General features: G+C 42.8%; 1 protein-coding gene across 33 annotated transcripts in view; it reads right to left on the bottom strand.

Annotated features, from left to right (window-relative positions):
• Positions 1 to 27,399, bottom strand: part of SDCCAG8 (SHH signaling and ciliogenesis regulator SDCCAG8) — a 250,336-nt gene that overhangs the window by 23,711 nt on the left and 199,226 nt on the right. For 3 of the 33 annotated variants that reach the window (XR_012432919.1, XR_012432928.1, XR_012432803.1), the window contains 2 exons: positions 3,077 to 3,197; positions 2,433 to 2,617 (listed from right to left, as the gene is read on the bottom strand). The exons of 29 other annotated variants lie outside the window; for them this stretch is intronic. The gene's annotated coding sequence lies outside the window, so the exon portion shown is untranslated. Of the gene's footprint in view, positions 1 to 2,432; positions 2,618 to 3,076; positions 3,198 to 24,284; positions 24,398 to 26,277; positions 26,356 to 27,399 lie in introns of those variants that run through there. One more of the 33 variants, XR_012432838.1, reaches the window with a different exon arrangement.

A 27,399-nucleotide genomic window follows, 5' to 3' on the forward strand; every position in this document is an offset into this window, starting at 1 on the left:
GTATATTAACAACTACAGTCAATTTTATATTGACCTAATAGTTTCATCCAACCTACTGAATTGGATTCTAATCTTGTTGACTGGCCCAATAATGTTCCTTTCTTCCCACTCCAGAAAAGATCCTTCATACTTAGTTGGCATGTCTCTATTTAGACTTCTTTAACCCAGAATGATTACAGGCCAGTTTTTTTTTTGTTGAATGCTATTTGCAATTAAATCACCAATAGTCTTAACGGAAGACATGGAACTATCAGATGCATGGAGGTCCTGTTCAATTGCCATCTTGGGTTTGGGGGACACACTGCTGTGTTTTCAGGAAGTTTCTGTTTGAATGGGGTCTTCCTGGTGCTCCCAGAGACTAAAACCCTCCTGTTGTGGTCCCAGAGTATGTCACGTTCCACACTGTGGTGAGATCTTCCTCAATTTCCTTCATATCTGACCATTCTTGGGATAGTCAAACTAGCCACAGAGGTGTGATGGAATAAGATTGGGCCCACGGCAGCTAAGTAACCAGATTCAATCACTACAGCTCACTTATTGGCACACATCTTAATTAGGTTTTAATGCAAGTAATCTGATAACAACTCCTGGCCATCCACTACAGAACTGTCAATGCTGAAAGCTTTTTATTTAGCTCCTCTTCTGTCTAAACCAAGGCAGCCTCCCCGCTGACCCTTGTCAAAGAACCCCATCTGCTGGTTGCCACGGTAACTGAAGGCGACCAATTGAGCTGAACACAGTGACTCAGAAATAAAATCTGCAGCCAAAGGAATTCTGCAAAGAGCAATAAATCATTTAGTAAAAGGGGGTCCTCCACACAGTGGTGAGTGTTGGGATAATATGATGGCATAACTCTTCCAGCTAGAAGGTCCATGACAGATCAGAGTGATTAGGCCTGCTGGAGGGCTCATTTGGTTTCTAGTGGGCTCCAGCAGCAGACGAGATGGAGCCTGCCCAGTTGTGTGCCACTGTGGGGGAGAAGGAATATGCGGAGTCAATTTTTAATATTTGGGCTGCAAAATTTTGCTTTTTGAGGAGTGGCAAGAGAACCAGTCTAGGCTTCCAACACTCCTTCCTCTATTTTTCAAAAGTAGCACACATTCACAGAATGCCCCATTTTAGCCCAAAAAGCACCTTGAGCCTTGAGGAAGGTGACAAAGAACAAATACCAAGATTGGAATATGCCAGTTTAGCACCATCTCTCTGTCATCAATCAACTTTTAGGTGTTCCAATCAGAAACCCTCTATGTGCACAAGCCTTGCATCCTCGCGAAAGCAGGGGAGGGCCTGGGATTCAACTCAGAGGCCCCAGAGATCTCCGAGGATGGTCTGATAGAGGGCAAGAGCTTTGTCTCTCCCCAGGACTGGGTTAGTGTTGCTTATGGAGTCCCACACACATCCTTCCCACATTAAGATTTCCTGAGGAAGAGCCAGCTGTAAGGAAGCGGGAGCAGGGGCCTTCTTCGGGGCTGCTCCCGGTGACAGTACACAGTGGCCCCTCACCCCTCACAGCACAGGCCATGGGTCCCAGTCACAGCCCCCACTCCTGGTGAGTGCCTGCTGGGTAGACTAGGAAACCCCTGCAGGCAATAGAAAGACCCCAGACCCAGACATGCGAAATCATCCAGACAGTATTCACTGCTATATGCCTGTCTCTTGGCTGTGTTGGGAGAAGCAAGGATTAGTGGCAGGAGAACTGCCCTGATAGCAAATGACAACAGGAGAGGGACTCTAGGACAGGGCTTAGGGCCTGTGCGTGTCTGGGAGGGGCCTGCCCTGCCAGCTCCTCTCCTCCCAGGCTGAATGCCACCTTTTACAGAGGTGCATTGGCAGGATCCGGACATTCTCCCAATCCCTGACCCACATGGCAATGGGGTCCCCTATTACTATGTCATCCCTAGAGATATTTTCTGCTTCAGAAAAGAGCAACTGCTAAACAGAAGGTAGATTTTTCCCCCATTCTAAATGCTGCCAATAAAATGCTGCAGTCTCGGAGTTGAGTGAAACTCCGTTGAGGGAGTTAGGAGCGGCTGTGCACGCTCAGGAGGAGCCTCCTCCTTTACTTAGCCAGTCCGAGGAGCGCATCTAGCCGAGCCCTCCGCTGCCACGCCGCATCCCGGGAGCTCCCAGCCCGCCTTCCACCCCACGCTGGGCAATTCTGCCTCTGCAGGTGGAACAGACCGCAGGGCTCCACGTGCGCCTCCCGCACGCCAGCACCTGCTCTCGGGCCACCGCGGAGCGCTCCAGGCAGGAGATATCCCTCTCCCTCGCCGGGCAGGGTGGCCTAGGCAGCCAGGGCTCAGCGCCACCGGGCGGTGCATGGTCCTCTCGGCCTCCCTGCCCACCCAGACCTCCCGATTGCTTCGCCTCTGGATACTAGGCCCGGGCTCCGCCGAGCAGCGAAGCCGCGCGAGAGGGCCCGGAGCCCGCACCTGGAGGACAGCCGGCCGGGGCTTGGGGAGGCTGGGTGCGGAGCATCTGGCTCAGGCGACTCCGCGGGGGCTCGCAGGGCCTCTGGACTTTGGCAGAAGGAGAGGATTAAACCGGGATGACGGTTGAGAGGAGGAGATGGGTGAAAGCTTCATTAACTCCATGCTCACGTCCCAAGTTCTTTCCCCTGAGAGGCAATGAGTAAAAAGGTTGATTTCCCCGCGATGGGAAAGGTGCTGCGTGATTGCATTTGCTTTTCTTACCTTTTAATTCCTTATTTGTAAACAAATGAATCATTGTTTGTCAGTGATCATGGAGGACTCAAATTTTAATAAACAGGAAAAAAAAATCTTGGCTAACAGGTCAAAGAAATACTGCAACCCGTTGACATTTCTATGTTAGTGATTAAGCTTCTCATGTGACTTAATTGAAACTGGCAAGGACCTTCAGAACTCAGAGAAGTATTTCTGCCCCCCTCCCACCGCCCCCGTCAACTCTTCTCCAATAACCAAACTCATTTTTAAGACCACTCCTAAAAAGTGCCATGGAAAATGGGGCTTCCTGAATCCATAAAAATATTTTCAGTCAGTACTGCTTCATGACAGTTGTTCATACTTGAATTCCCTTCCCCTCTTTACAAAGTTACCGTTTAGTTTCACTTCTGAGCCCTACTTCCAATTCTTTGTCTCTGCTCACTCTCCCGCTTTCTCCTCCATATTTCAATTCCCAGACACTCTTGAACTTTTGCACACGCTGCCAGTTTGAGCCTGCACAGAATAATCAGTATATTAATTCCACTCGGAGACAGTAAGATTTTTCTAACACAATCTGCCCAACCTGAACTCTTTCCTTCAGAAACACTTCGCCTTTAAAAAGAAACTTCCCAGCATGAACCTCATAAGAAGCGACATGTAACAGACAGTGCATGTGGCGCTGGGCATGCAGCTCAGAATTAAAAGAGAATTTTTTACTTTGTTTCTTCAGTGCCATGTGCATAATGTACATGTGGATGAAACTGACATCAGACATTTAAAGCAAAAAGGGGTGGGGGGAGGGGGATGTGATGGTGGCGGGAAAGAGAGAGAAAATATGTTGATAAAAACAGTAACTTCTGTTAATCTACATTTTTCAGTCACTGTCTTAATTAAGAATGTTAGGAAATATGTTGCAGTTTAATTGCATTGTTTCAAGAAATTCTAAGACTGACAAATTTGGGACCATGTACACTTGGAAGGTAAAAGGGATTAAAGTAGTGATTTCTTCCAATTGGTGGATAACAATCAAAATTATGCTTTCTACAGATACCCCCCTCACCCCCGCACAGATCCTAAACTCGGAAGACAAAGTAAGAATATCCTAGCACTTAACATGTTCAGCATGAAATGAGCTCTGAAAATTTAAAAACGTGTTTTAAAACCTATGTATATGAGATGAATTTTAAACACAAAGAATTCACACAGGAGAAATAGTACCTTATCTGAAATTTCTGGTTGACATTTATGCTTGTAGAAAATATTTACGAAGGAATTTGGTAACAATCTTCAAATGATTTTCAGATGACCTTGTTTAAGATAGTAAAAGTTGTTTGCTGGAGTCACAAGTCCATACAAATAATAACAGTTTGAAGACACTTGAGATTTCTAGACTTGTGTCCTTTTCTCCTACTAGAGTTCAGTCACACATTCTCCAGGTTTCATTTCTTTTTTTGGGGAAGGCTTTGCATTGTTCCACAGCAAATAAATGAGAATGTATTTTCATTGCTCAAAGTACCTTTGAGGGAAGCTGCAATAGGCATGACAGCTTCCTATCTCCCACAGTTGACCACAGGCAACTCATTTTTAACCTGGACGCAGCTGACCGTAGGTGAACTGATTTTTAACCTGGATGCCTGGACACAGCTGACCACAGGTGAACTGATTTTTAACCTGGAAGCTGCACTTCTTACCTGCTCCCGTTGTTGGGGTCCTGGGCAGTTGGGGTCATTGCCTGTGAGAAAGGAAGAAGGGCACTCTGCCCCCATGGCGTGCAGCACAAACCAGGTACTGACCTCTTTCTCCAGTCCTGGACTTAGAAACAGACAACCAAACAAAAACGCCCACCAGGTACTGACCAGCTACTCTCAGGGACTCAAACTGATGACTTAATTCAAACTGGTTTGATGATTTAGTCAGATAAATGGACGGGTTCTTTGACTGAGTCAACTAGCCATTTTATCTTCCATTAAGCACAACGTATGATACACCTGGAGCCTCAGGCGTTGTTATCTATCCCAGGGAGGAGGCAGACCTAACTATTTTAGCAGCTACAGACACTGCACTGCATATGCAATGACCCTGAAACACCAACAAAACAAGATCTGTTTGCCCTAATACGCAGCTGAAATGTCCAAAGAGCCTTCCTAAGAGAAGAAACTCACCAGATCTGTTCTAGCTGTGAGGTCTCACTGCTCCTTTCACCTCCAGCCTCCCCAAGTAAGAATGGCCTGAGAACCTGACCACAGTTGAAATACTGCCCATGTGTTGCCAGCCTCACAGTGTTTCAATTCTCCAATTTACAGTATATTAATACAGTATTTAAATTATGTATTAGAGAGTAGAGTCCTGAGGTCTCCAATTGCTGAGTAAATGGCACGTGTGACCTAATAGTTCAATGCTTTCACTAGTATGAAATTAGAATAATTTTTTAAATGCCACACATGAGGTCCAAAATAGTGACGGTACATATTTCTCATGTGCTTAACACCTGGGACCACATAACGCTCTCAGTTTACTCATTAAGAAATGGAAGATTTTCCATCTCCTGAAGCTTCCGGGAATTCTGATGGGTGGATACATCCTCCCTCCACTCCCCAACCCCTAATAGCAGAGCAGCCTCCTCCGAAAAGGCCTTTGTCAAGAGGCACGAAAGGCTGGCCTGCTGAGCCCGGACCCCCTGTGGAGGGCCGAGGGAGAGGGCACAGAAGAGGACTGGGGCATTATTAATTACCAGATTAGGGAGAGAGTAGAGTTCAGGCAGACACAGAGCAGACAGAACCCACGAACGTAATAAGTTGAAAAGTTCCGAGTCAAGTCTCAGAGTTCGAAGAACATTAAATGAAGAATACATAATACTGGGGGAAAAAGGGAAGCAGTACCCGCCCGAGGGCCAATTGCCTCTCCAGCAGCGGCAAGGCTGTTCCTGGGCTCGCAGGACCATTTGTTCCATTACACAATCTCCTGAAGCCATTTAGAGAGAGCTCAAACAACTGCCTGTACCAACACGACACATGGCTTCCCATCCCGACTCTGCTAATCCAGACGCTCCAACCATCTTTCCTTAAGATGCCATATGGCTGGCAGAAGCCTGTAGATCTAGCAGCACATCTGCTTGTACGTTTCTTCTTCCCTCCATCCCCCCAACAAAAGAGGGATAGAGAGACAGACCGAGGGGAGAGCATGCTTGTGTACCTCTGCCTATACAGATATTTCTTCTTATGCACTCCAACAACAACAACAACAACAACAACAACGAAAGAGACGACCAGGAAGCATGCAGGGCTCGATCATTTTTAACTGGAGAACATAGCGATTTTTCTTTTGCTTGTTGATGCTATAAAAGAAGATCAGAAAAACAAAGGGTGGACAGTCTCCTTTCTCCCAAGGATGGTGACTTTAACACCACTTCAAAGCTCGCTCTCTCTGGGAATCCTTGTGATGCTTTCTTGCCACAGGAGGGGGACAGCACCCTTGCCTGAATCTATTTCTTCTCCTCTTTTCGGTCAAGGAAGACAGACAAGCTGAGAAACTAGCAGATACCCAGAGCCTGCTTTGTTAGCAAGCACAGCACGGCTGTATGCTAATGAGTCGGCACCGACACAGCGCTTTTTTGGTATGATGAGCAAAGATTGTTGACACCGTTGAAATCCTGGCTCTCCTGGCCTGTGAGTGCACGGGCTGCTTCCTTGGAATCCAGCCCCCAGTGAGACAGGCTGCAAAAAAAAAAAAAAAAAAAAAAAGAAAAAGGAAAAGAAAAAGAAAAAAATTCCTACTCTCCTAATGACTGAAATCTGGCCATTTGTAACTAAGAGCAGTTGGGAAAAGTGGGGGCATTAGAAAAATGCCAGGGATCAAAAAGACACAGGTGAAAAGTATGGGTTTCCTCTGAACTAGAAGGGAAACCTGGTAAGCACATGTGAGTGATGATGACCAGGATGCTTTAGGGGCAAAAACCCAAAAGGCAGAGCAAAGGGGATTCTGAGGCCCCAGTCCCGTCAGGGGCAGCTGGAGCACTTGTGCCACATCTGGGCAGAAGGCACTGCACACATGGGACAGCCTCATTGGTGCCTTCATCTCAGGCAGGTGAAAGGGGAAGCATCTGATCCCCTTGTAAATCTGTTTAGACCTTGTGTTGGTTAACCAGACATGGTTTTTCATGTGTGTGGAACTATGATCCAGTGAAAAAGCAAAGCAAATATTCTACTGTTGCTATACTTGTTTGTTTTTTGTAACAAAGAAGGGTGGAAAGGGAAGTTACATGTTTTGAGTATGGTGCACATTATCTGAAGTACCCTTTACTTGCCAAGAAACTCTGAGAGATGGGTATCATTATTCCAATTTAATAGATGAGGAGACTGAGGCTTAGAAGATTAAAAAAAAAAAAAAAAAAGAACACGTTCACAAAGCCCTGTAGCTAGGAAGGGACCACACCGAAAAGGCCATGCCTATCTCCCTACAATACGCTAGGTTCCAGATGCACACATGCACTCGCAGGCAGATACATTACCTCATGAATATGCCCGGGGTCCAATATGCCAATCTGAGCAGATCACTGTGAGCTGGTGAGCAATAAGCTAGTTATCATTAGTATGCAGGCAGGGGCATCAAATTGTAAATTCAGTTTACTTGTAATCCACAATATGAATGAAAATTCATGTAACTAAAATGTAAAAACATGAGGAGTGACTGAAAAAGCATTGAAAATTATAATAAAAATCAGAATTTATCCATTCAAAAAATATGCCCTTCAAATTATTCACCTTGAGGACAGCATGTGTATTTCAACCGCACTGCCATTGCCTAGGACTCTGCTGACATGTTCTTTTATTTGGAACTGCCTTCATAGCCAAGGACTTAGTGCTACAAATATTTTTTGTAGGTAGCTACATACACAATTTGTGAGTGAGGATGTATTAAGTGCATTTCATCAAAATCATACATTTTAACAAAAAAAGCAAGCATCGGATGCTATACTACTCAAAAAAATGACAAATCAGCCTAAAATAGATAATATGAGTCCAATTCAACCATTAATAAAGTCAAGAAACTATTATTAGCAATTCTCAAGGTTATCATTATTGATATGTGGCTATGTAGAAGGATGAATCTGAATTTAAAATAAAACAGATCTGGGTCGAAATCTGAGCATGATCCTAAGCAAATCCTTGTAAGCCTGTTTCCCCATTTGCCATATAAAATAATACTATATCTCTCACAAGATTGTTGTGAGAATTGGAGAGTATATAAAGTGACTGGTGCTTAGTAGATCCTCAGTAAATAAACATACAACCATTATTTTCACAGGGTGCTTCAGAGCATATACAAAGTGCTTTTCACATACATTAGCTCAGTCAACTCTGACACCCAGCTCTGTTACGTAGGAAGTATTTCTTCTATCTAATGAATGAGGTCATTGTGATTCAGTAATAAAAATAGCAAAAGCAATAAACAACATGTATTGAGCCCTTTCTATGTGCAGTTACTGTGCTAAATGCTTTTTCAGCCATTTTATTTGTATTAATTAATGTTTTTAGAGACAGGGTCTTCCTCTGTCATGCAGGCTGGAGTGCACTGGCGTGATCACAGCTCACTGCAGCCTCAAACTCCTGGGCTCAAGTGATCCTCCCACCTTGGTCTCCCAAAGCACCGAGTTACAGGTATGAGCCATTGCACCTGGCCCCATTTTAAAATCTTAACATCAGGCCGGGCATGGTGGCTCACTCCTGTAATCCCAGGACTTTGGGAGGCCGACGCGGGTGGATCACCTGAAGTCAGGAGTTCGAGACCAGCCTGACCAATATGGTGAAACGCCATCTCTACTAAAAATACAAAAATTAGCTGAGCGTGGTGGTGGACGTCTGTAGTTCCAGCTACTTGGGACACTGAGACAGGGGAACTGCTTGAACCCAGGAGGTGGAGGTTGCAGTGAGCCAAAATCACACCACTGCACTTCAGCCTGGGTGACAGAGCTGACTGTCTCAAAAAAAAAAAAAAAAAAAAAAATTAACACCAACCCTTTGAAGAAGATATTATTGATAATATTATGATCCTCATTTTATGGACTGGGAAACTGAGGCTGGAAGATGCTACAATATCTTGCCTAACTTCACACGGGTACTAAGTGGTAAAGCTGGAACACGATCGCAGATCTGTCTTCTAAACCTATTATTGTAGCAATGGCTGGAAAATCCTGTTCTCTTTTGTCCATACAACAATGTTCTTGGGTGGAACTCATCTAAAGCTACTGGGCATTTGACAAGGAAGTTTTGTAGCACAAAAATCCTTTCCTTACTAAATTTCTGTGTATGCTACCAAACTTTACAGAGTTCATGGTTCAATCATCCTATGTATGTTGACACACACTCATACATGTGTATGAATGCTGGGTGCTCCCTACAGCATAGTTAAACATTAAGGCACTGTTCTTTATAAGATGGCAGGACATGACATGTGTTTCAATGTTTCACACATGAATACACACCAACAAAGCTGTCATTATATATGTGGAATCTGATTTAACATCACTAAAATTGTCAGAAATTTCTTATCAAGAGAATAGTCTTTCAGTAAAAGTGAACTATCCAGAGAAGGCTTCCAAATCAAAATTATTTGCACAGGAGGCTAGAACATTTGAAGGTTCCTGATCAGATGCTGACATGAAGAAATGTAAACCGGTGGAACTCAAATGTGGATTTGTGGCGTACATATGTGCTTAACCAGACAACTCTCTCTGAATGAAGCCACTGGGCTTCTCTTGTGAACTCTCCTCTTGTATCTGATGACAGAAGACAAGGATGCTGGAATCTCAGCTGGGTTGTTCTCTATCATTCTGTTCACTCCCTCACTGGTGTCTCCTTAATCTGACTGGAGCTGGACTGATTGCCATAAGCCAAGTCTCTCTCACTGGTTTTCTCCTCTGGTACCACAGCTTCCACACTCCTGATTTCACTGCTGACTTCAATCCAGTTCAAAGTGGAACATGGAACAGGATGTAAAAAGACAAACAAAAAAATGAAAGCCTTTGCTACCCCTCCAGGGCTTCCAGATTCACCAATCTTTGATCACATAATCAGTCAACGGTCAACAGCAGTGTCCAGGAGGGTCTGCACACAATAGGTTGTGAATGGAGATGCGTTACTTGGAATTTAGTGCTGTCTGGGCACAAGGCGCCCCACAGGTTTCCAATTTTAAGGGTATAAATCTTGAAGGCATCTAGAAAGGATTCTGGAATGCAACATGTGGAAGCGGCACTCCTATCCCTCCAGAGTGGAGACCTGCATATTAACTGCTCCACCCAGAGTGAGACCCGGTTCCCCAATGGCAGACACTGTCAATTATTTGCCTCTCATTAATTTAATAGGCTGGAATAGTCCTGGGTTGTACCGCAAAAACAGAAGTATTGTTATATTCTAACTCTGCTAACAGTACGGGCAGAATGAACTTTCCCTGCCGGACTTGAGCGCCTTCCTTAGTCAGCTTGTCTATACTGAATAGGACCTGTGGAATATCACCTCCCAGGCATAACACAGGCTGATTTCCTATTACGGGCTGCTTCCTGTGCTGGACACTGGAAACAATTCACCTGGCTAATGTTTGTTGAGTACTTACTATGTGCCCTGCACTGTTCTTAACATGTCTGTGTAATGACTCATTCAGTCCTTGAGAGAAGACTGTGACACAGGTAACACAACTGTTACAATTTTAGAGAGGAAGAAGTTGACACCCATGTTAAGGAGCTTGCCCTCAAATCGCATAGCACAGAAATAGTAGAGACGGGATTCGAACTTAAACTGTCTGGGTTCAGAACCCGCACTGTTAACTACTCTTCTCTTCGATGAGTCTCAGAGGCATTAAGTAGGAAAGGGTATGAGGCCCAGCCTACCAGCCACGGGAATCTGCGACATTTAGCCTCTCTGGGCCTGAATTTCTTCAAAGTAAAATTTAATTTTAACAATAATTCTTCTACCTACGTCACAAGGTTGTTAGAAGATCACAGATATCAAATAAATCAAATGTTGCTATATATCAAATGCCAGTTCTCACCATCTTTATCACAGCCTCACAAATTGCCATCCTTTGGGTGTTAACTTGGGCCCCCAAAATGAAAACCAAAGTCCTTTGCTTTGCCAGTTAAATACAGGAGCAAAGACTTGCTCCTACTGCATTGCTACTGCAATGCTTTTACCAGAATGTTCTCAGAAGAATTGAATAGGTAATGAAATTAGCCAACCCCACTAAGAGAGAGAGTGATAGTCGGCCCTAGAACAGGCTATGGAAAAATGAGGGGTATCTTGTCTTCAGAAAGCCCTGAGGTCATGCTAGTCATCTGCCTGTGGTACGCCAGGATATTAAAATAATACCACGACAATAGACTGAACACAGTTAACATGATGAAAAGGCAGATGAGATTAAACATAAAAAAGAAATGATGCCTTTCTGTTAGAGACAGAAAAAACTGTTAATACAAATGAACAGCTGTTTGGGAAGAAAATATTATTTCCAAAACCCAGACAAAGCTCTATTTATTACATTTCAGAGACATTTAAATTATAGTGTCTGAAAAATGATCCTATCGTGGGTATCTGTGACACCTAAATTATCGGAAAATCTGAAAGGTGAAGCTGAAACAGAGGCTGTGTGAAAGACTAACATACAGAAAGTTCTTTTTCTCAAAGGATGAGGTGAATAAATCCTTTGCATGGGATAACTGAATGAGTACTAAGTTTCAGGACTAAACTTTTTGAATATCCAATAGAAGAGTCCATTCAAAATTGATTTAAAGATGTTAATGTATGCTCTTCCAAAATTCTAACAGCAAAATTCACGACTCCCATTGGCCTGTTGCTATTCCTGTGTTCACATTGGTTCTCCTGGCACGCTACTGCCTCCAGCTCCAGGCCTGTCTCAGATGCTCCACAGAAGGCCTGGTCAGCTCTCTCTGGTCACGGTGCCAGGCCAGACCTGTCAAGGGAGGCGTTGGGCATGGCAGCCACTGAGGCAGGCCTGGGCATGAATTTGTTCCCACCAGCCCTGACCCTCCCAAAAGAGACCATGACTCACCCGTGCCTTTCCCAGGGACTAGCATGTACCCAGCCATCTCTAGGCATTTCTAGAGAATAAACTGTCACACTTTAGTAAAAAAAAATCTGGCTAAGGAAAAAGAAAGGAAACTGTATTTAGTCGGCCCTAGGGAAAGTGAAAGAATGATCAAATGATCAGTCACACTGGGAGTCACTGTTACAGCCCCCTAGAGGAGGAATGCGGTATCTCTGTCCAGTCAATTCAATGCAAATGCAGACATTAGAATGGAAAAACAACACCTGGAAGAATACTCAAGTCTATAATCAGCTGTGACAGGTACTGGAGCTTTCAATCTAGGTGTCCTCAGGATGGGGCGACCAGGACCTGAATGCAGTGGGTCATCCAGCAGGAGTCTCGCTCACCCTATGCAAGCACGCTTGCCTGCCTGCCTTTTCCCTTCATCAACTTCTTGTTTATTGTTCTACCTTACTTCCTACACACCTCACAGGGTGTTGTGCAGCTCAGTTCGTTTGCGAAGGCTTGAGATTTTTCTGATGAAAGGTGTTATGGTGTTATGTAAATACACAGTATTATTTTGTCTTTATTCCAGCAATACTGGTTTGAAATAGTTCAATGTGTGTAAATATGTGTAATAATGTGTACTAATTTGATTCTTTTAGCAATTCCTTGGCATCCCAGTTAACTAAGTGGCAGCAACCTTACTTGCCTGATGAAATATTAAGTATAGTTTCAGAAAACTATTAATTGGTCTTTGTCCCTTTCAAATCAAATGCTAACTATATTAGTCTTCTGAGCACTTGTAATAATCTGCTTGAATATCAGATAGAATTACCAAGTTGTGACCTCCCATGTAAAACAGAGGTATATGCAAAGGTTAAGGTTCATAACATAGCAACTAGCCCACCCTAGAGGATGGGAACAGATGTATAAGCTCCCCCAAAACAATTCGTGTAACTGGAAAACCTAAGTGTACAACATTCAGAAAAAGCACCATCAATGCCACCACAAGCTTCCAACTGTAATTTACAAAAATAAATATCACTTTTAGGATCAGGTGTCAAACAGGGCCATGTTAATTTTGATAGCCACTTCTGTTCCTGTCTAGGAACACTATTTCATCCAACCATGTTAACAATTTTGGGTCAAGAGGACATGAGCACAACAACCCAACTTTCTACACAAGGCTCTGAATGAGGGGCTATTTTCAGCCTTCTCTCTAGCCAGTGGCACCTACCCCTGCTGGCTCTCACAGGAACACCGAGAGTTCACATCCACCCCTTGGATAGGTATTGCCAAGAGATTTCATTATTTAAACGGTCTATGTGGCCATGTGCCCTATTGGCAGAACGGTCTCATTACCCTCCCTATCAAAGATGTCGGAGTACCACCTATGCAAACAGAGTCAAAGGCACAGGCTCTGGACTTGTCACAAAGACGGGGCAAAGATGTCAGTGGATTACTGAAAAACTCAAAAAACTAATCATATGGTGAATTTAATGAGTAATATTACCATGGATAACATTTTTGTCACATATATTATTTTTTCCCTCCCAAGATAAAAATCTGGCTTTGGACCCATACTGTGAGCGGCTTGTGCTACATTAGGCATTATAGGAAGCGGCTCTGTCAGGTTGGTCTTGGGGCTGGACAGACACAGGAGCAGCTCCGGCTGGCTGGCTGGGCAGTCAGGAGGTCCAACAAGGCACAGAATCATGCCCTCATATTGGGGATGTCAGGGCTGTCAGCCAGAAGTCATGTGCTTCTTCTCATTTTGGGTCTTAAGTCTAAAATCGTTTTCTAAAGTGTGCAATCCAAAAAAATATCGGAAGAGAAAGGGCCTTAATCTCCTCTGCATACACTGCCTCTCCCTAGCCATCAAGTGTCGCCACTTTACAGAGCCCCTCTTGATCTCCTCATGCTTACCTGTTCCTTCTTCTGTACCCTACACATGGCTCTTACCACAGTGCACTATGACTGTCTGCCTCCTGCACTAAAATGTTAGCTCCTTGAGAGTCAGGACTGAATCCTGCTGGTACCCATAGCATCCAGCACAGGGTCCAACACATGTGGCTGTTGAATGAAAGAATGTATTTTTAAGAACAGCATCAGTGGACTTGACTGTGTTTTGAAAGCTCCTGTTGGCCCTGGATCAGATGTCCTCACAGGGTAAGGGGAAAGACTTATTTATCTTTTAAAATAAACAGCTTTCAAAGAACCGCTGACAAAACCATTTCCACCTTTGGTTGAAGCAGAGAGTTGGTTGCATGTGTGGCAGTCATATACTTTTTTTAATCTTCCCAAGAGCCTAGGGTTTTTTTTTTCTTTGCCAAAAGAAAACTAGACGAGAGAAGGCAAATGCCTTGGTGCAGAAAAGGCCTTGGGGACCTTCTAGGGAAACAATTTCACGGGCAGCAGCTGGAGACCCGACAGCACTGTGATTTTGCTAAAGCTGTTGAAGCGCAATGCACACATAGATGCCGGTGTCTTCTGGCTGTACCAAAGGTAGGAATTTTAAGATAATGTGAAAAAAAATGTAATGTAAATTTGTTCTACTATTCATGCATTCATTGCATTCATTTTTGCTCAGCAAGTATTTTCTGAGCACCTACGATGTCTTCTTTACTGGGCGCTGGGATACAGTGGAGAAAAAGACAGCCAAGATTGCACTCCGAGGAGGTTGCAGAGTCGTTAGCAAGATGACATTTGTGAAAAAGATGTGTGTATGACAGTGTTAGGAGCGAAACCTCACTGGTTACTGTCCCTACCTTCATAGCCACACAGCCCCTTACCTAAAAAGATATTGCTTTCTGTCATGTCTTTATATGCACGAGATGACTTTTGCTATCATTTGTTTATGAAGGGTTATTTTTAGAGGCAGGGATGATAGGGACAAGAACACTGGAGCTCACCACTCCACAGGTTCCTCCTCTTCTAGGTCATGCATCCCAGTTCCTGCAGCTGGGTGAGCCAGGTGACTGAGTTCTGGCAAATGGGGACGGGCAGAAAGTAGTGGGCCCAAGCCTTGGCCTGGCCTCCACACCTTTCCTGCAGCCCCCTTCATTCCCTCTGTGCTACACTGATGCAGGGTTGAGAAGTGGTGGAGAGAGGGTAAGATAAAGTGAAATCTTAGAGTAAAGAACCAGTGGGATAAGATCTCATCCCAAAGATGTTGTGTTTCACTTACCTGAAGTCCAAGTACCTCTTATGAGCTCTGACCACAGCGGCTACCAAAATATATTAGGTATTAGCCCTTGCCCTCAAAGAGGTCATGACCCTTTTGGGCTTGGAAAAGACCTTTGCACATGGGAAAAAGCAGTAAATATGTGTGTGAGGGCTGTGGGCCAGGTGAATCTTCCTAGAATTCAGAAGAGGAATTCATTCAAGAAAACCTGTCCCTCGACTCTAAAGCACTGTCTGGTATTGAGTTGTAAAAATGTGCCATGGTACACTTAGATGCACCAATTGTCCAGAAATAAGGAATGGGATGAGAACGAAACAGACTGCCTCAGTGGTAACAAAGGCTCCAATGAAACAAATGTCGGAACTCAGCAGAACGGTCGTGTAGCTCAGCCCCGTCTGGCTGTGCCAAGAAAGAGAAAAACGTCTCTCGTCAGTGCACAGTTTTTGAAGATGAAGAAAATGGACTTCTGAAGCCTCTGAAAGACTCTGAAAGTCACGCCACAGGCACAGTGAAGGGAACTGGTGACTCCTCAAAACCATGCTGCAGGGTTAAAGCGAAGACTTCACGTGCTCACTCTCCCCAAACAGAATCCACGGGGACCTCGAGGCCAGTGACACCTCTCCGAGCACAGACTGCAATAGTCAGAGTGACCCAATGTACTCTCCCTCTGATCAACCTTATATTTGACTGCATTTTAGTAAATTATCCATGTAGTTGTATTTTGACAGCTCTCTTTACAGCAGTAAAACAAAATGTGTGCATCGCAAATGGCAAAGATTCAAATTTCAGCTATGTTTATCCAAAATAGCACTGAACTGCTTCTGTACTTATGCTATACTGCCTACAGCTTTACGGAAGGGAAGACAGATGGGATGAATTTAGCAGGGAAACAGCTGTGGCTTGAAGAAGAGACAAGCAAAAGTTTTGCTATCAGGCTTCATTATGTATCAAGGTACCAGTAAAATGTGTATCCGTAAGGCAGCCAAAAAAGTGTTTTTCATTTGACTAGTGATAATTACCTTTTCTCAACAGCTGACAATGTTCTAAGTAGCATTAAATAGGTATAATAATTAAGCAATAAGATACAAGCATCAGTGCCTCTCTGGGAATTGTGGTTTTCTTCAGGTGTGCTGGGAGGCACAAGCTAAGAGGCCACAGACTTCCACCACCTGAGAAACCGAACAGGCCTAACACGCTGCCGTCACAGGTGCAACAAATAGAAAAAGGAGAAAAAGCTACACAGGGGAGAGGGAAGCTGGGGACTTACTGGTGTGACCACAACATTACTGAAATAGACTTAAGCCAATGCCCATCTCCAGTATTTCCATCTCTTTCTTAATAATAAACATGCTTCGGTCACACTTTGTTCTCGTCACCTAGGGCTGCTCTACCTATAGCTCGTGAAAATGGAAAATTGGGCTTTTTGTCCTCTGAATCATCTTTATCCATTTTTAAATGTCCAGTCAGATGTTCTTCAAGATGGACCTGCTTCAACTCTCTGCGAACAGGAAATGTCCAGTTTTGACATGGCTGGCGTAGTGATCAGTCACGTTGTGAGTTGGGTGGCCTGTGCATGACTGTTCCCTGCTGGCACCAATTCCATTCCCGCGGGTCACCTCAGGGAAGGCTGACCAACTTGCCACCGGAATCCTCCCATAGATCGTCCTAGAGAAAGTAGTGCTCGCTACACACACTTTGTGTTTAAAATAAGAAATCATCCATTTTGTGAGAAAAAATCATGCCTCTTTATCTCAATAGAGGCTTCTTATTGGGTGACCAAAAAATAAAACAATGTATGAGAATTATTAACACCTGATAAATTGCTCTAATACATAGATTCTTTACAAATCTAATGTATGTCACACTGATGAATAACATCATGTTCTACTCAGATCAATAACATTAATACTGCCATGGTAACAGAAGGGAGAAAGGCAGAGAAAGCCTTAAAAAAGAAGAAACAAAATAAGACCTATATGCAATAATCCCTTGAGTGACAGTGACATTTGGTAGTACAAATTTTCCTAAACAGCTTGGAATTACCACATCACCATTTATTACCACTGAGTGGTAATAAAAAAAAAGCATTAGCATACTCAGAAGCATGTGCAAACTGAGGAGAAACTTACTAGCTTCTTGAGGCCTGGGCAGGAGGATCATTTAAGGCCAGGAGTTCAACACCAGACTGGGCAATGTAGTGAGACCTCATCGCCCGAAAAAATAAAAACATTTTTCGGTGTTGAGGGTGTTGGTGCGCCTGTAGTCCCAGCTGTTCAGGAGGCTGAAGTGGGACGATCACTTCAGCACAGGAGTTAAGGCTGCCATGAGCTCTGATTGTGCCACTGCGCTCCAAGCTGGGCAACAGAGTAAGACCCTGTCTCTTAAAAAACAAAAACTTTTTAGCTTTCTAAATATTTTAGTATCACCTTCCATTCCCACTCACTCAAAAGGTTGTGTTTTCTTTCATTTTAGGTACAATTTTTCTACCCCCCACCCCCAAGCCTCTCTGTAATATGCCTCCATTCTTCAGTGACTTGTTTCTGGTAGCATGTGCTGAACCTCCGGCCTCCTCCATCTTATTGCATCTTGAAAAGCCCCATGTTAGCCACTGATTTTCCAGGTCCAACAGGACCATCTTCTCTTTAGAGGCAGAAAGATACTATGGTCTTTCAGTGACAGCACAAGCTTTCGAGTCAGGCAAACCTATTTAAATTCTAGCTTTCCCTCCTAGGCCTGTGCAGCTGTGGCCACACTTCCTCCCTCCGAGCCTCCACCTCCCCAGTCATAAATTGGAAACCTTGAAAGACGACTGTAAAGTACAGTAATGTCTGAGTGAACTGTCAATACTAGGGACTACTTTTTTCATTACGGGAAGGAAGGGCTCTACCAAATTGTCCTTTCTGTCACTCTTCTATTTCAAATTATTGCTCCTCTTCTTTTTCTTCTCACTGTCCATAATCTGCCTCAAATTTAAGGTAACATAAACACATTTGAAACTGATAATATTTTACTATCTCCACCACATTTTTCTCCATCTATCAGAACACAAGAATTTCCTACATAGAGGAGATTCATGCAATAGCTTAAGGCACGTATCCTGGGACTCAATTCAGAAACTGATCAGATGTCCCTTGTAGGAAAACAGTGGCAGTTTAGTGGCAGGAATGCCATTTAGAGATCACAGAGAATGGGAATATAAAACAATGCCACATCTGATTGTAATCACAGGAAGAGCTTCTAAAAATTTTTACTATTATGGGAGCTAAAGTATTGCTAAGATTCTTCAAATCAGCATCCCTTCTTCCCAGAATGGGCAGCAACACTGCCCAGGTTCAAGTTCGGCATCTATCGCATAGTAGCTGTGTGACCTTCAGCCAGTTACTTAACCTCACTGTGCCTCAATTTCCTCATTGCTAAAATGGGGATATTGCTAGTACTCTCTTCACGTGGTGGTTATGAAAATTCAGTGGGTTTAAAAGGTAAGTGCTTAGAAGAGGAGCTGGTATACAGCAAGCACCCTCTAAGCTGCTGCTACAACAGTGATAAGAATTACAATGATGATTATTATATAGTTGTTACATCTTACATAATTATATATTATATAATAACAATTATTGCAAGCGGTGTCAGGAAATTTTTACATGGTAGCAAGAAGTTTAACACAACATTCAGTGCTGTCAAACTGTGGAAATTAGGGAATCAAGGAAAGGGCCAGAACCAAGAATTCTTGCAACACAAAAGCAGAGGCCAGGATCCCTGGCCAGGGAGGCTAAAGGATGGTTGAGCTTCTTACAGCAAAGACCTTAAGATTGTGTGTGCTGAATAGTCAGATGTCTTCACGAGAACACTAGTAACTCACTCTGACCCCCACAGAAGTCAAGAGGAGGACAGAACATAACTGTATCTTGTGTCTTCTTCATTTTGGGATGGGTCCTGAAGGTTTCTGCAGGACCTCTCTCCATACCAGGACACCTGACAATTAAATTTCTGACAGAGAGTGATGCCTTGCATATTATAGCCAAATTTTAAAATCTGTTTAGAAAAGAGAAGAAAACGCATATTAACAGACTAGCAGCAATGCTGTCTTACAGTGTAAGTCAATAAAATCCCTGTCTCCTGGTTTCCTCATATTGTAAATGGTAATAACCACCCTTGATAACCACTTAACAGAGGGATTGGAGAGTGGCAGCTAAAATCTGCAAAGTACGCTTGAGGTTGCAATTATGTAAACATAGAAATGATCTCTCTTTTAAGAATCAATTTTGAGCGACTTAAATCAATGTGTTAAGGACAAAAGCTTCATAAAATGCATGAAAAATTGGACTTAGATACCATACTTTGAAATCAACCATCAGCATCACAAATGTCACGTATGCACAGACTGTTACCAGCAGAGAAGTTCAGAAGTAAATACACGGCATTTGAAAGCCTAATCCTCAATGCGTGACGCTAGTCAATAATGGGAAGCCACTGCAAATACGGAAACTGACAGGCCAAGCAAAGCAAATATATTTTTACTTAAAAGGTGAATTCTTTCTGTATATTTTCTACAGGGCTCCTATAAGTCATTTAAAACATTCAGTTCCGAATGGCCACTTTAAACAGAAAGAATGATGCTTTGGATCTAAAACCAATGATGAAACAATGCGGACATTTACATGAATTATTTTTGGTTTTGTGATAATTTTCATTGTCGATATGACACTGAGAATGAAACTCCTTTTATGGCTTCAGGATCAACAGAATAGACACATGCTATTCTGAATATGAATATTTATAAGATTTTTCCTTAAAGAAAAAAATAGGAAATAATCAATAAATTAATTCTTTACAAAATAAGGTGCACTCAACCAAAAGAGAATGGAAGATCTGTTGATTCCTCACAAAGCATTAATGTTTCTAGCATGCGTGATAAATACCTACGATCTTCCGCCCATTTTCCTTTTTGGAAGTTTATCACTGTGTATTCTGTGACAATCTGCTCCCCTAGAATTTGGAATTTGAATAAAACAGATTTGGTTGCTTTTTCCTCAGATGAATGCACAAAGACCCTTAAAAAACAAATGTTCTTTAAAAGTGTGATGCCTGTATTTAACATTTATTAAAGATATAGCATCTACCAAAAGATTTTCAAGCTGAACTCTAGGTATTCCACCCCAATTCTACAAAAGAAAGTTAAGTATGATCAGATTACAAGGTCCAGGAAAAGCACAGTAAGAATGAAGAGATAAAGATGGAAGATTGCCCCATAAATAAAATATAAAATAATCCCCAACCCCTTTACCAAAACCAAGTAAATTACCCTCCCTCTACCCCCTTTTTAAATGCTGGGAATGACCCACTTTAACCTAGGCATATTGGCATAAAAATAAAAGCAAGAAAATCTAGCTTTCTTGATGTATTTACATGAAAGTAAACACATAGGCATAGCTAATAGCTCACTCTAATTTCTCTCTAAGCAGAGCCTCCCGTACAGGTTTACTATTACATTCAGAGACATGCATTTTTTAAAAATACTATTTACTCTGCCACTTCATCTCCAAATTTGTCATCTGACTATATTTGTGCAGCTTCATTAAACTAATCCCCAGAAGGGTCCCACGTCATTTAGCTTTTGACAACCTGAACAGCTCAGTGGCCCTGGGTCATCTGCATGACCCAAGCCAGCCACAGAATTAATAAGAGAATTTCCCTGCCAACCAGGGCAGGATCAAGGATGAGAGCAGAACCCGATGACTCTTCTCAGACCTAATTATGTCAGGCTTCCCTGTTCAGTAAACCAAAACAGGGAGAGAAAACTGAGAAGAAAGGCTTTCCACCAAGATAAATTCTGCATGCTCCTGGTTCATTCGATGAATAAGGAGTTGGAAGATCCAGAAAACTAGGATGAGGGAGACGGAACTGACTGGGTCCATGCTCCGAGCTCCCATAGCCTGTAGACCAGCGATCAGCCCACACCAACAGTCCTTGCTCCTGGAACACGCATCCCTCCGATCCAGAGGCCGTCCTGACCCACTTGTTTGCTTCCTTAGGGGCCACAACAATGCCCAACCAAATATTTGGATAAATGAGAAACTAATTTGTTGAATAACATTATCAAATGTACTTTGCACTTACACAGGGTTCTAATAAACTAAATCACATTTATATGCATTACAAGGGGAACTTACTACAATGAATTATGTTGCTAAGTGAAGAATGACTACTTAACTAATCTATTTTGTAAATATGTATGTTGGGTTTCGTAAAAGTGAGATATATTGACAACAGTTTGGCTTTCTATCAAGCTGAATTTGGAGTAAGGTATTTTGAATTAGGGTCATTTATTAAATTTCAGAGCCTCTAGTCTCTCAGCATGATCAAGAGTGATCAAGATAGATGGAAGTAGGCCAGGCGTGGTGGCTCTCGCCTGTAATCCCTGCACGTTGGGAGGCCAAGGCAGGCGGATCACTTGAGGTCAAGAGTTTGAGACCAGCCTGGCCAACATGGTGAAACCCAACTCTATTAAAAAAACAAAAATTAGCTGGGCGTGGTAGCCGACACCTGTAATCCCAGCTACTTGGGAGGCTGAGGCAGGAGAATTCCTCCAACCCAGGAGGCGGAGATTGCAGTGAGCTGACATAGCACCACTGCACCCTAGCCTGGGCAACACAGCGAGATTCCATCTCAAAAAATACAAATGCAAATAAAGATAGATGGAAGTAAAGCAATTAATGTTGAGCAACTGGCCTACTTTTTTCATGTTAGGGCAAAATAAAACTTCAAAATTCCCTAGGAATTTTTTGTTAAAGATTTCAAAAGTTTTCATTTCTTCATTCTGAAATAGACTTCCTCCTTTCAAAATTACACTTTTCTTTTAAAATGTGCCCTAGATTTTTCTTGTCTTGTGAATTACGGCATTTTAATCCTAAGTAGTGTATATAGTTTCAAAATTAATAGTGATTTTGGTTGTTGAAAACAAATGAACAGTTAGAAAATTATGTGATGGTAGATTCTATTCATTTTGTCAAGCAGTTTATTTCCACCGTATCTGGGAAGTTTTCTCTGATTACCCCAGACACCCACCACAGTGGATGGCACATTTGTTACGCTGACTGAAATCCTGAGCAGGTGAATGGCCCACTCTTGCAAAATGCTATGCTGCTCACTAAACAAGATAACAGGGACAAACAGAAGATAGTACAGAGCACGGGCTTTAGATATCTCAGTTGTTGAATAATTTAACTTCTCCAACTCTCCTTTAGCTCCTTTGGAGAACACGATAATTATTATTATTATTAACAACAATATGTGAGATAACATATTCTTAGCTGCAGCCAAATTCCTATTAGCCACTCAAAAACTGTGACCTCTTCCCTTACTCGTACTTGTTCCAACATGCCCAATCGGGTACAGTGATGTAGACTGTGGTGTGCTGGGGCTGTAGGGTAAGGAAAGAAGTGCGTTCAGAGTAGATGCATTACCTCCCACACTTCCAAGATAACCAAACGTGAGTGAACCAGGCCTCTCTGACCAGCTGACTGGGTGTGAGTCCCGGGAATAGGAAACTCTGATTTTAGTCCTATGGAAATCAGTTCCCAGATGCTCTGCTTGGCCTCTGTGTCTCAGTTTCATAGTTTCAAAGGAAGACAATACTAATAATTCATCTTGCACAGTATATATGAAAAGAAGTATCTATTTCATGTTTTAAAGGTCATTGAATATATAACAGCTAGATAGTTAAAGCAAAATACCATATTCATCAGTGAAATAGAAAAGTTTAGCAGCATTCATCTGTTCTCATTTTAAATTTACCACAGTATGTAAATTAGAGGATTTAAAAAAGCATCAGGCAAAAATCTGAGCTAGGTGCGAATGAAAAGCACAATCAGAAGCAAATTTGTGACTGCTTGAAGTTAAGAGTTTGCCAAATGGGATGGTACTTAGATTTTACTACTAATCTGAGTTTATGTAAAGCCAACAGAAAGATCCCAATGATTGTTATATACCCAGAGTAGGAATTTGCTGCTAAACTGCTGGAGAATATCGGTCTCAGGTTGGCTTTTGTAAACATCTTATTTTATGTGCTGAAATTATCACAGGAATACTACACACTGAGCTGAACTTTAAACACTCAGTCCCAGTATTATATACACAGTCTGAAGAAAATAAACCAAATAAAATTTGGATTAGTGGCTGAATTACCTGATTTTAAAAATATTTTGCTGCAGTTGAGAGAAACTATTTAGCCAGGAACAGCAGTTATTCTATCAACTTAACATTTCACGATAACGATTGATGGCAAAATGAGATAACCTGATCATTCGTAACGGGATTTTCTTACATCCAGAACATTCACACTGTATCAGAAATGTACAGAGGCGGGTTTGTGATTCACACTCTTGTAGAGCTCAGTGGGCCAATATGTTACATTGAGACATCAGCCTACTATTTAAACAGCACCCTGTCTGGTTTCTATGGAACAAACTACCTTCAAAAACAAAATGAACCATACTAAACGAAGCCAAGGGAAAGTCAAGCTCAGGAGTGCTGCCATAGTCTCGACTCCGAATCAGGAGACCTGGACTTTTATGTTGCACTGACTCTGCAGTCTTGGGTTGGGGCCTCAAGCCCACCAAGAAGAGGGTAATTTACAAGCGACTGCAGAGTACAGCTGGTGGGACAGGGAGACAGATGCCCACCTGAGTGCCAATCGAAACCTGCTCCAAATTTTGCGATCCCCAGTCTGAATTCCCAGAGTCCTAGAATACTTTTGATTACTTCATGCACCCTCAAATAACATCATGATATCTCATCAACTCCGGAAAAGGAGAGTCATAAGATCAATGTATTTTCTACCTCATAATGCCTAGTCATTCAGAACACTACACTTTGTGAGTGCCTACTATGTTCCAGTCACTGTACCGGGCAGCAGGAAACCAGTGATAAGCAAGACAGATGAAGTCCTTGCCTCGTGGCACTCACAGTACAAAGAAGGAAAGCAACAGAGTGAGGGGAGTCACTTAGTTCCTCTGTGTTTTGAGAGGCTGCTAAAGGATCAGACCTAGAACCTTGCCCAGCACAACAGAAGCCCTCACGGAATAATTGGATCTGCTTCTCAGAAAAGAAATGAGTAAACATTAAGTTTTATATACATTTTCTGAAGGTTCACAGCCCATCTATGCATTTCAGTATAAGAATCTCGTTGCAGGCTGGGCACGGTGGTTCACACCTGTAATCCCAGTACTTTGGGAGGGTGAGGCAGGAGGATCACTTGAGTCTAGGAGTTCAAAACCAACCTGGGCAACACAGTAGGACCCCATTTCTAAAAAAAAAAAAATTATTTATATATATATAGAGAGAGAGAGAGAGAGCCAGGTGTGATAGTGCACACTTACAGTGTCAGCCACTCAAAAAGCTGAGGGAGAAGGATCCCTAGAGGCCAGGAGTTTGAGGCTGCAGTAAGCTGTGATTCACCACTGCACTCCAGCTTGGGTAACAGAGCCAGCTACTGTCTCAAGAAAAAAAAAAGATCATCTCAGGGGTGGGGAGAAGTCAAAAAGGCACGATGGAGAGAGAGAGAGAGGAGTCTAACTCTGTTTGCAAGGGTTACTAGGGGAGGTAGTGAAAAGGGGAAGATGAAAAACCTCAACTGAGCCTGTTACTGTTTGCATTTCCTTTTACAAAGTAACACATGCTTAGTGCAGAAAACTTAGAAATGGTCAGAAAGTGCAGTGGAAGAGGCACACCAGTAATCCCAGAGAGCACGCCTGTATTCCTTTCCGGTGTGTGGCCTCTTGTCTCTGTGTGTGTGCACACATGGAAATGCATGAGCATGCACACGCAGGTGTAACGAGAAGTAACAAGAGGGAGACAATTTTATTCAGCAGCTGTGTGGTTGCTAAAGGGTCTTTGATGGAAGGGTTTTTTAATTATGGGTCATGACCCTTTAGTGGGTCACAAAATTACTTTAGCAGGCCACAGTCAACTTTTTATTTTACTTTTTGAGACAAAGTCTGGCTCTATTGTCCAGGCTGGAGTGCAGTGGCAGTGATCTCGGCTCACTGCAACCTCTGCCTCCTGGGCTCAAACAATCCTCCCACCTCAGCCTCCTGAGTAGCTGGGATTACAGGCATGCACCACCAAGCTGGCTGATTTTTGTATTTCTTTTTTTGTAGAGACGGGGTTTCTCTATGTTGTCTAGGCTGATCTTGAACTTGTGAGATCAAGTAAGCCACCCAACTTGGTCTCCCAAAGTGCTGGGATTACAGGCGTGAGCCATTGGGCCTGGCTTAAATTTCCTTTGGTATATATATGTAAGTCTCCGTATGCATGTGTGTACAATGTGTGCTTACTCAAGATGCAGGCTACTCTGAATATGTACATTTAAGGCAAGAGTTGTGGCAGAACTGGATGGTTCTGCATAATAGAAGGGGGTGAGGAATGTCTGGCTCCTAGAAATATGAGAAGGCAAAGAATTAGAAAGTTATAGGGTTAAGGAAACTGGGAGATAGGAAAAAAAAAAGTTCCAAGTTGGGAATGCAACCAGGAAAGGACTACGGAGGGGAGAACTAAGTATTAAGGGAGATTGTTATGTTGTTTCTAAGGGAGGTATAGCATGAATGTTTTCCATCTTCTTATAATATCTTCAGTGAAATCTACGCTGATCAACAGTACACGTGTGCCTATGAAATCTTTTGGGAAACTCAAGGAGATGCTGAGTTCTAGGTACAAACTGACATGGGGCAAAATTTGAGTCTACATGTGTGAGATACACAAGCTAGAGTATGAAGAAGATGTTACATTTGGGGTACATATCCATCTAGAGATCTATAACTATATACCTTCTGTGTGTGCAAAAGATGAAATAAAGTATACTACTTTTATCCTATTTCCCCTTAGGGGATATATTTTGAACATTTTGTCATATCAATAAACGCTTTTTTTTCAACAAGTCATTTCAGCAGCATTTTAGAATTAAATGCTATATTAATCCTAATGCCTGTAATCCCAGCATTTTGGGAGGCCAAGGCGGAAGGATCACCTGAGGTCAGGGGTTCGAGACCAGCCTGACCAACATGGTGAAACCCCATCTCTACTAAAAATACAAATATTCGCCAGGTGTGGTGACACACACCTATAATCCCAGCTACTCGGGAGGCTGAGGCAGGAGAATCGCTTGAACCCGAGAGGCAGAGGTTGCAGTGAGCCAAGATCACACCACTGTATTCCTAGCCTGGGCAACAGAGCAAGACTCTGTCTCTAAACAAACAAACAAGCAAAAAAACAGGTTATATAACAAAACAAACGAACAAAAACAAACAGGTCATACATACCCTATGCTGTCCACACATATCTCTGCTAAAACAGGGGCTGGCAAGGCTAGAATACCTGCTTTCCCACCAGACGAGAATCCCTGGAAGTCAGTGACTGATTCATCTTCCATTATCTCCAAGGTCTGCAGAATTCCTATCATGTAATAGGTATTCAATCACTTTTGTATTTTTCGCTGGTTTTCTGTTTCAAAAGAACCAAACTATACAGTAGCTTAAAGGAGTTGCAAAATAGCTAATGAAGCCAGGGGAGTTCAAACCCTAATGGCGTGCTGGAAAGAACTGAGGACACATATGGAATCAGCCTATATTAATCCTAACCACTATCTAAGAACTTTTAAATGAAAACAACGTCTGTTCCTACAGAATCATTCATTAATTCAATACAGTTTCATATACTGGGACCTCAGAGATTGATAACACATGGTTCACACTGACGACCTCACAATCTAATGAGAGGACACTGAATGCCGTGAATACAGTGCTCTGAGAGCTAGAAAACAGAGACATTTACCATGGGAAAAGGAATGACTGACTGCCTAGAATCAGGGAATGTTGGCCTCTAGAGAAAGCTCATGTTTTTAACCCTGCCCCTACCCAACCTCAAAAATCCCACCCTGAAAGAATAGTTCTGGTGAGAAATTTGGCAATCAGATCCAAACACATTTTCAAGCTCTTCCTTGGAGCCATTTATTGAAGTGGAGAAGACAGAATCCCAAGATGGGAGTGTGGACTTAAGGGGAAAGGGCCAAGGGACTGTCTGAATTGCCACATTTGCAGTCACTGAGGCCTCCCTACTCTAGGCAAAAAGCCAAAAGGAGTCCAGGACTCCATGGTCCAGTCGGGCCTAACAGGAGGTAACCCTGCTAGTGAATACAGTGGCATAATTCAAAATGAGAACTATGAAATGCAACACTAACACTCTGTGTTAAGGGCCATGTGGAAAAACTGGGGCACTTCCAGACATCGGTCACAAAAATAATGATTTTAAAGTGGAAGAGATACAGAAGTTAAGTATATTTGGTTTGAATAAGAAATGATAATGTGTTTCCAAGGATCGTCTTCCAAGGGCTGTTCTGCCTGGCTATGTGAAAGAAGAAACGTGTTTCCCAGCCTCAAGTCTATGCTATCTCCTTCATCTATGATACAGAAATCACTAGCAATATGTAAAAAGCCAAAT

The sequence above is a fragment of the Macaca fascicularis genome, chromosome 1, assembly GCF_037993035.2.
Source record: "Macaca fascicularis isolate 582-1 chromosome 1, T2T-MFA8v1.1".
Lineage (NCBI taxonomy): Eukaryota > Metazoa > Chordata > Mammalia > Primates > Cercopithecidae > Macaca > Macaca fascicularis.